The following is a 10,391-nucleotide window of genomic DNA, read 5'->3' on the forward strand; positions in this document are numbered from 1 at the left end:
GTCCATTGTAACAAGGGGCTGTGTCATATATGTTGTGGTTAAAGAAGATTCTAATCAAAATATATACCTGTACTTTAAAATTATTATAATGTTGAAATGAATGCAGAAGGAAGAGGGTCTGTAATTGGCTACGCGTGTTATCTGAGAGTGATGACCTGTGTAGGCTTTTAGTACACTATCAACAGGAGTAGCAGTATACTTGGGGAGTTGAAGAAGAGCCAAAATCTTTTGGCGCTCAGGTTCTGTAAAGTCAGAATGTGTGCCCTTGCTTTATTTCACTTTTAAATCTGCATGATCCTTGCCAGATTTCAACTCACTTAACATGGAAATACCGAGAGCAAGCCTCTTCTCAATATATTTTCAGTCACAAAAATAACAACAATTATCTTCCCATTTATAGAACCCTCCTTCTGAGGATCTCATAATACTTTACAAACGTGTATTAAGTCTAACAATCCCCCCTGTGACATAAGGATAATTTCACCCATTTTACTGATGAGTAAACTGAAGCCCAGGAGGCTTAAGTGGTTTTTCCAAAAAGTAGATTAAGGCTAGTGCTGGGAAAAGAGCCCAGGAGTTTGGCTTTCTACTGTCCTATTCTAGCCACTACGTCATACTCCTTTCCTAAACTACTCAGCCTCCAGATGACAACAACAGCTCTCCACTCCGCTGGACAAGCGTTCAGTGTCCCTGAGAAAGTGATCACCTTTGAGTTCCTGCAGGAATTGCTTTCTTGGAGTCTGGATTCAAACATAATATCTCCCCAAAGCCCAGAGAGCAGGTTTATGGTCTGTATTTCCAGGCATCACACCTCCTTATCCCAGCTACTGTCCCTACTACATTCCAAAGCAATGCCCTCCAAGAATGACATCAGAAGAGAAGCATGGGGAACAAGTTGTTACAGCAACCAGAATGCTTGGGTCTTGTTGGGGGAGGAACCCCATCTGATTCCAATTATCTAGCTGGAGCTCTGGATACCTGCACTTAGTCCAAGCTGATGATGTGTCTGCAACATCACTCAGTTTTATTTTAAAAAGTGCTGGCCGTTCTTAAATTAACCCTTACCCAATTGGTATTTAATCCTATCAAAGCTACTGCACGAATTTATCCAGATACAGGAACCTGTATTCCCTACCGATTGCATAGGATAGCACAATAGATTATAAACATCCAAATAGTCTTCACTCTGTACTTTCCTTAAAAGACGTTTTGGTGTCACATGATAGTACAGGGTTGTCATAAAAAGGGAAGGGTAACCACCTTTCTGTATACAGCGCTATAAAATCCCTCGTGGCCAGAGACAAAACCCTTTCATCTATAAAGGGTGAAGAAGCTAAGATAACCTCGCTGGCACCTGACCAAAATGACCAATGTGGAGACAAGATACTTTCAAAGCTGTGGGGAGGAGGGGGCCAAAGGGTCTGTCTGTCTGTGTGATGCTTTTGCCAGAAACAGATCAGGAATGCAGTCTCAGAAACTCTGTTAAGTTAGTAAGTAATCCAGCTAGAAATGCGTTAGATTTCCTTTCGTTTAATGGCTGATAAAATAAGCTGTGCTGAATGGAATGTATATTCCTGTTTTTGTGTCTTTTTGTAACTTAAGGTTTTGCCTAGAGGGATTCTCTATGTTTTGAATCTGATTACCCTGTAAGGTATTTACCATCCTGATTTTACAGAGGTGATTCTTTTATCTTTTCTTTAATTAAAATTCTTCTTTTAAGAACCTGATTGATTTTTCATTGTTCTTAAGATCCAAGGGTTTGGGTCTGTGTTCACCTGTACAAATTGGTGAGGATTTTTATCAAGCCTTCCCCAGGAAAGGGGGTGTAGGGCTTGGGGGGATATTTTGGGGGAAGACATCTCCAAGTGGGCTCTTTCCCTGTTCTTCGTTTAACACGCTTGGTGGTGGCAGCATACGGTTCAAGGACAAGGCAAAGTTTGTACCTTGGGGAAGTTTTTAACCTAAGCTGGTAAGAATAAGCTTAGGGGGGTCTTGCATGCAGGTCCCCACATCTGTACCCTAGAGTTCAGAGTGGGGAAAGAAACTTGACAAGGGTTAATATATTGCATTTGTAAATAATGTATACATAAAAATGCAGTATAGATTAAATTTGTTTTTTTCCCACTTTTTCATTCACTTTAAAGTCATAAGAACATAAGAATGGCCACACTGGGTCAGACCAATGATCCATCTAGCCCAGTATCCTGTCTCCGACAGTGGGCAATGCCAGAACTTCAGGGTAGTGTACAGAACAGGGCAGTTGGAGTAATCCACCCAGCTTCCCTCCTGGCTTCTGTCACTAAAGTTTATGGTTGTCCTGAGCACGTGGTCACTTCTGGCTTTTATATTTATGGTGGATGGTAGTCTAGATGTGGAGACAGCCACTTGGAGGAAGTCAGGCCAGATAGCTGGGATTTGGTAATGAGCTATAGGACCTGTCACTAGTCCAAACTCAGCCCAAATTAGTAGTGACGGCAAATCATTTAGCATTTCATGGCTGCTCAGTGGCCTGTTTAAAATTAGTTGGTGGTCTTCGTTCTTCTCCTACTCGAGAGGTGTCCACATCACAGCTGGCTGCCTTATTGGCAGTTTCAGTAAAGAGGTCAAAAAGTGAATGAAGACAGGAGGGAACTATTGTCTTATCCTTAGGGGAGTTCTGTCCAGATCAGGGCTGAAGCAGGTTTGAAGACTTGAAGTGTAGGATCATGCTCCATGGTCGCTCCCTGTACTATACATTTTGGTGGATAAATAGAGGATTTCAGAGCTGCCAGTTGGGTACTTAATGTTTTCAATATATTCACTGAAATTCATTGAATTTTTTTACTCCGTATCCGCTCCCCTAGTTTGCATCAGTGGTTGACAGTTTAACAGCTCATCAGGAACACTGGAAAGTCATGTGACACAGAAGCAAACCCACCATGGCTGTGAGTCAGTCCGTGGGGAAAAACTCAGCTAGGCTCAAAATTACATGGTTGAAAACAACCTGATGATTTAGGTGAGTAAAAATAACACTAAACCTGTGTTTCTGAAACTTAATTTTGTGAGCAAGGTTTGCTTGCATTCCACACACACAACGGAATTTGTGGCATTCACACAGAAGAAAGTATGAGACTCATACATCATAGGCTCACAGCAGTTCAGAAGGATGGCTACCACACCAACCAAAGGTAGATGCATACACAGTTCGGATGAAACAGTGCAATGTTCCTCGTCATGGACACAGGTGTCTGCAGCAAACATCGCAGAGTGGTGTGTCAGAGTTTAGGACAAATTGGTGATGGAAAAAATAACTGGGACCAAATGGTACAAATATGTCAATTTTCTTCTGATTTATAGCCTTTCATAATATGCACTGAAAACTGAAATTCATTAGTGGCTTAACCAGGACACATCAGCCATACTGGATTTCATAAGTTCAGCAGCAAAGAGCTGATTACCACAAATCCATGTGCAAATGACCAATTAGATACCTAATTCACCATTTGTGTGCATAACTGTGATAATGGCAGGAACAAACTAGACAAGTACATGGTTGTGCACAGCCCATGATAGCTATCTCTGAATGCTGATCAGTTCTCAGTAATATGATGAAGACTTGTTTTTTTTGTGTATGTGTAGAAGCTTATGGATAGGGAAATGATAGACATCCAATTTCAATTCTGGTCAGAATGAAGGAAAAGAAGAACTTAACATGTTGAAGTTGAAGTTTAAAGTGCAGTTCTGCTCTGAAAAGCAACTCATTAAAAGTACCATCATGGGGTTCCAGGTTTACTGTCTTTCAATAATTTCCATATCAAATGTTCTCAGTTTACAATAAAATACATTTCCTTTTATAATTGCCAACCCTACAAACTCACCCTGGGATCTGAGAGCCAAGCAGCTTCTTTTATTCTTATATATCATTACCAGTAATAAAGGTTTTGGAGGCCAACTGATATCTATGCAACCCCATTATCTTTAGATTATACCTTCACAGAGAACTGTGCAATCTCTGTTTGCCTTCTTTGGAGCTGCACCAGGATAACTGTTTATATCTGTAACTGGAATTTAGCAGCCAGTTTTGTTGATGATGCACAGATGGAACAGAATCCAGATCACTCCTTCTTAGCTATATTGGCTCTGCAGGGCTAACTAAAGGTACTAAAAATGTACGTTTGACACTAGAATCAGCAGATATGACTTTGAATTGACACACAAGGATCAGATTCAGTGAGTAAAGAGGTACCATTTTCAGAGTAAAGTCATGTGTGTAATTTGAGGATTGTTCACACACCACAGGAAGGGTAGTGTATCAGTTGTTGGGGCACCCAGGACTGTGAGTCACAACGTTACCCCCTATCTCCAATGAGAGTGAGTCTTTCCTGTGGTATTTGGGTGTCAGCTCCCTGACACTGCCAGTGCTTTGGCCACTCAAGCACCCTCCTCTGGGCTTATGCCAGCCCTTTCTTTGTCAGGGAGGTTAACACTAGGTGCATGCCAATCCTTGAATCCCTTTGAATAGCTCCCCTGTGATGTGCAGCCCCTGAAATTGGCTGCTTACAGAACCTCTACACCCAAAGGTGCAGCATACCCCAGGTCACCAGTTTTACCTTAAATCCGCATTCCTGTAAACCACACAGCACTTGTGAGCACTTAAAATAAAAAAAAAGAAGGTTTATTTAAGAAAGAATAAAAAGTAATGGGAGAGCGGTGGAAACAAGTAGTTACAATACAAATCAAAAACATAAAACAGGAACCTGGGTCTACACTTATCAAGCGTTATCTTTCCTGTCTAATAAATAGATTTTCCCCCCAAAGTTCAATCTGTGGCCAAGCTGGCTGGTTTCTCGAGAACAAGGAGCCAAATGTTCAGGAAAGCACCCCATTCAACCGGGGCTTTTCTCAGTGAATGCACCCAGAGTGCCTTTCCGTATGCTCTGTTATACTGAAAACAGGTTTTTATTTCTATTCACAGACAGGGAGAACACCTGCCTTGTTGTAGAGTTTCTTTCCTACCTTTAAGTGGTTGGGATTGTTTCACATTTTCTCTGATGGTTTTCCCTTAGCTGTGGCAAGAGTAGACAATAGAATCTTGCATTACCTCTCCAGCTGATTTGGGAGGGGTGACAATGGACTTTTGCTTGAATTGGTCATCACAGAGGCACATCATCTCCTAGTGACTAATTTCTACTGCAAGTCCATAAAGCATGCTTTTAATATAAATACATTATTTCTTAAATATTATCCATACATATATCTCACAACGATTATGAGTCTTGAATAATTCTGAGCTTTCTGTAGATACCTTATGTGTTACTCTTTATGGATAAGTATCTTGTAAGACGTGTGTTTGGTGTAGTGAGTATATCAGGTCTTAGATGAGAGCTGTGTGCAAGGAACAGGGGACCCTTTGCCAAGGGATCTCTGTTTCACAGATAGTCTAGCAGGGTGAGCTCTCTGGAACCTATCCTTTCAGTGTAGACAAAATGAGTGCCACCCAGTTTACTGTGAGAGGTTCTTCGGGATGAGAGTCTTAAGACTCAGGTCCTGTCTGCTGTGTGTCGATATTAAAGATCCCACAGCACTTTTTGTAAGAGTAGAAGTTTGCCCAGGTGTTTTTGCCTAAATTGTCTTCTTTCTTCACTGTTGTGCGTTATACTATTGTCTAATACCTTCTATACCAGAGATGTCTGCATTTCAGTGGTTCTGGATGTTCACAGCCCAATATTTCAGACCCGAGTTCCTAAACTTAGGTTTCAGCTGGATCTGTGAATGCCCAAGCCCTGAAAATCAGGCCTCACACTTAGGTACTTCCCTATAGATTTAGGTGCCAAACCTTAGGCCTCGGCCTCTGAAAATGTTTGCCATAGTTTGTAAAGCACTTTGGAAATCTTTGAGATGAAATGCATTATAGACAAGAAGGTATTGTTATTAGATTCAGTTTCTTTGCTTTTTTTCTAAAGAAAGTTAATATCATCCATTTAGTCCTTATGTGTACAGTTTCCATTGAAGTCACAGCAGTTTTGCATTTAAAAAGTCTAACAGATCAGTTGTTATTTTTACTTAGTTTAATATATATTGGTATATTAGAAGGCCTGTCTCATGTATGTATGGCTAAGTATATATTTTCAAGCTAAATTAAGAGGAACGATAGTCATATGTTTAAGGCCCTGGACTGGAGACTAGAGAAATCTGGGTTTGGTTCCTAACTATGCCAAAATTTCTGAATGACCTCAGGCAAGTCACTTAATCTTGCTCAGTTTTACATTGGCGAAATGGTGTTAATCCTCCTTTGTCTGTCTTGTCCATTTAGTTTTGAAGACTCTTGAGGCAGAGCTGTTTCTTGCAGTATGTATGTACTGTGCCTAGCACAATGGGGTTTTGATCTCAGCTGGGACTCTAGCTGCTATTATACTACTAATAATATACATTTATTTTTAAATCGCTACTAAATCCTAATACTTGCTATGGAAGCATATAGTATACTTTGCCCCGATATTTATATTCAGCATATGAAAATACACTTTTCATACATATTCTTAAATACACACTTTAAATGTATGTATTTTCAAATATTTAATGTGTGTATATATTATAGTCATAGGTATAGCTATAGCCATATATATATATATAAATATATATAGTGTTGGGGTATGTAAGGGTTAAGTAGAAACCTGGGGAACTGCTATAGGGAGGAAAGGAAGGCACAGGCAGGCACGGTCTCTTCACTTCACAAAGTTGCTACCCTTCTCCCCCAACCCCGCCGCCCGCATGTTAAGGATAGATGAGCGTTGCAGCTGCATAAGGAATGTGGTTGTCTGAGGGATACCCTTAAGTGAAGAAGTGTTATCTCCCCCCTCCCTTCCTTTCCCAGCTACATAAACGAGCTCAGGGTCATGGCCCCTTCCTCCCTCCCCTGTGAACTACTGATTAAGGGAACTTGTAGCTACAATCACTGCAAAGAAATGTATCTTCAAGGTAAAAATGCCTGTATAATATGCATAATACTGTAAACAATAAACAGGGGAGGGTATAATTATATTCAGTATATAGCTATTAATATTCATTATATGGGTGTTTATATTACTAAATAAGAGTTTTGGGGATGTTGTAGTAAATGTGGGTATTTACATATTAACTTAGATAAAAGAGCATGATGTGATTAACTCAGTGCTTACTTGACAATTGGGTCTAGGGGAACAAGTACCACAATAAAGAAGCCCGTTTACTCAATCCATCTCTGGGTCCCCCTGCTCATTCTTCTCATCTCTAACAATAAGATGCCAACAGTGTGGGAAAATTAGAACCAATTTTGAAGCTGCTATAACCCCTGCGATGTTGTACCCCATAATGCTTTATGGAAATATGCTTATGAATGTAAATATGACATAACTGGAATATGTTTTATGCTACATATGCCATGTAACATATCTCTGCAAAGGCTATGATCTACTGAATATATTCATCCTATTTGTATGCATGTATCATTTTTGTATTCAAAGTTATGAATATTGGCTGTGTACTTGGTTGATTTTAAGTAGCCTTAGTAAGGCATTTGCACAGCTTCTTTAGAAAGGAATTTGCAAGTTAAGTGCCCAATCAAGAAACACTTAACGGACAATGGATCTTGGAAGGCTCCAATCTACATAAGAAGTCTACCTGAGTTCATTCAAGGTAGCATGTGAACAATGGCTGCTACCTGTAAATTCTGAGTCATGCATGGACATGTGACTTGCCCATGTGACTCCAAAACTCCATCTTGGAGCTGGGATTCTATACAGGGGGAGGGAGGGGTGTCCACCCACAAGAGAAAGTCTATTTAAACCCCTGGGAGACCCCTCCATTTTGTCTTCAGCTGGCTCAAGAGATAGCCTCTCCACCCTCAAAGGATACCTGAAAGAAACTGGGACAAAGGACAGTAACCACAGGGGAGTGAGTGATTGCTGGACCCAGACTAGAAGGAGACTAGTCTATAAAAGGAAGCTTACTGGAACATCTCTGAGGGTGAGGTTTCATCTGTAATCACTTTCTTATTGTATTAGGCATAGGCTTGCATGTTTTGTTTTATTTTGCTTGGTAATTCACTTTTATTCTGTCTGTTACTACTTGGAACCACTTAAATCCTACTTTTTGTATTTAATAAAATCATTTTTTACTCATTAATTAACCCAGAGTACATATTCATGTCTGTGTTTGGGGGGGCGGGCGGGGGGATAAACAGCTGTACATATCTCTCTATCAGTGTTAGAGAGGACGAACAATTTAAGAGTTTATCCTGTATAAGCTTTATACAGGGTAAAATGGATTTATTTGGGGTTTGGGCCCCATTGGGAGCTGGGCATCTGAGTGTTGGAGACAGGAACACTTCTTAAGCCATTTTCAGTTAAGTCTGCAGCTGTTAGGGGACATGGTTCAGACCTGGGTATGGGTTTGCAGCAGGCAAGCGTGTCTGGCTCAAACCAGGCAAGGCAGTGAAGTCCCAAGCTGCCTAGGGAAACAGGCTCAGGGGTAGTCTCAGCACATCAGTTGGCAGTTCCCAAGGGGTTTACTGTGATCCAACCCGTCACACCCCCTATGCCATTCTTGAGCTTTTCTGTCTCTAAGAACATGAAGAATTCTCTATTAATAGCAAATATTTAAGAACATCAAAAGCGTATAAATGCTATAAAAGGCCATATATTTGTCCAGAATATCTCAGTAGAATTTTTCCAATCTCTTCACCACCACCACCACCACTAACCATACTTGCCATCACCAGACTTTCTCTATAGTGGAAGAGTTGTTTTCATATTGTGATTTATAGCATACTGAGTCTAACCACCAGGAGGAAGTCATTAATAAGTGTTCTTAATGATCCAGAAAAGTTGGTTTGGATTATCTCACCAGAGACTGATGGAGAAACCTCTGACTGAAAAGATACTTTTCCACCTAGTCCAGTCTCCTTCACCTGTCTATTATCTATACTTAGCACTCCGGAAGAAGGCAATTGTGGAAGTTTATTTAAGACAGTCAATATGACTGACTCTATCTGGGGGATTATACAGCTGAGATAAAATCTGAAAATATCATTTTGTTAGATTGCAGGCCACAATGCCATATTTCATACTTTATTCAAAACATGAGCTCAATTGTCCTGAGAGAATTCGTCTTGGAAGGTTCTTTCCCATATCACATGGTTGTTTTGCCTCATTTGCCAATGGTAGTCTACTTGCCAATCTAGTATAGAAATATAAACTTAAACTTTTACAACAACTCATCATGACCCTAAAATAGATCTATTATGCCACCACTTTAAGAATGCAAATCTCCTGCATGGGCCTAGTCCTGGGGACCAACAGAGTTATGCTTGGCACAACTAGTGGCAATGATGGTGGGGAACCGGACAAAGATGGCTGGCTGCCATCTCTGTGCTCACTTGATCCCTACAGTTTCTAGGGACCAGTTTTTCATGCCCTCTCGTGCAATTTAAAAAAGCCTCAGGGTTGCTCTAAATTCTGCCAGCTGATAATGTGCCTCAAGGGGTTATTATACCGGTGTGGAAGAGAGGGCTAACAGGGGTAGGGTGCCTGTAAAATGATCCCTGACCATGAGGGGGTGCTCTGTAAGTGGCCACACTGTGTCAGGGTGACAGAGTTGGCTATGCTGGCTTTTACACCACAGTAGGGGAGTTCTCAGCTGCTTGGTTAAGGGAGCTTCATGGCCACATTGCACAGGCAAAATAGCACACGGGGCTGTATTGGGGATGAGATGTGGCCTCTCACCTATGGACCACTTCATCCAAAGCCGCATAGAAAGGCTGAATAGTAAAGGACTAAAACAGACAACAGAAGAAACTAGGCTGGGTGCAAGACTGAAATTGCAGTGACAGGCTGTGCCTAATCGGAGAGATAAGACTGAAATCAAGCAAGTGCAGCTCCTGTCACACCAAGAGATTCCAAAAGCTACCATTTGACTTTACGATCAATGGTATGAAATGCACCTGAAGAACGTTCCCTTAAAACCATAAACTAATTTAGTGCTTTTGAAAGTGCCTTGCTGGTGGCCCCAGAGTAAACAGCTAGTCCACAAATGAAGCACAGTACGTGCTACAGCAGTGCAGGCTTCCTTATACAGTGCTGTCAGTGTGCCTTAACTCTGTGCAGGAGGGGCCACCTGTTGGTCAAAGAAGAGTTGAGTCTCCGTGGCCCGTTAGTCCATAGCCTCTCTGCAGAGCGGCAGTTATTGCCAGTTCAACTAATGTTTCTAAATCAACTCACTCTCATGCAGAGACCAAGCATGGAAAACATCCGCTCCAAAGGAGAAATATTTCAGATGTTAGGACCAACTGGAATATGGGATAAGAATGGAAATAGTCACAACCACTTCCCCCACTGCAACGTTGCCAAACTGGCCACTGTCAGATTAAATGGGCA

Source organism: Natator depressus, chromosome 7 (genome assembly GCF_965152275.1).
Source record: "Natator depressus isolate rNatDep1 chromosome 7, rNatDep2.hap1, whole genome shotgun sequence".
NCBI classification, from domain to species: domain Eukaryota; kingdom Metazoa; phylum Chordata; order Testudines; family Cheloniidae; genus Natator; species Natator depressus.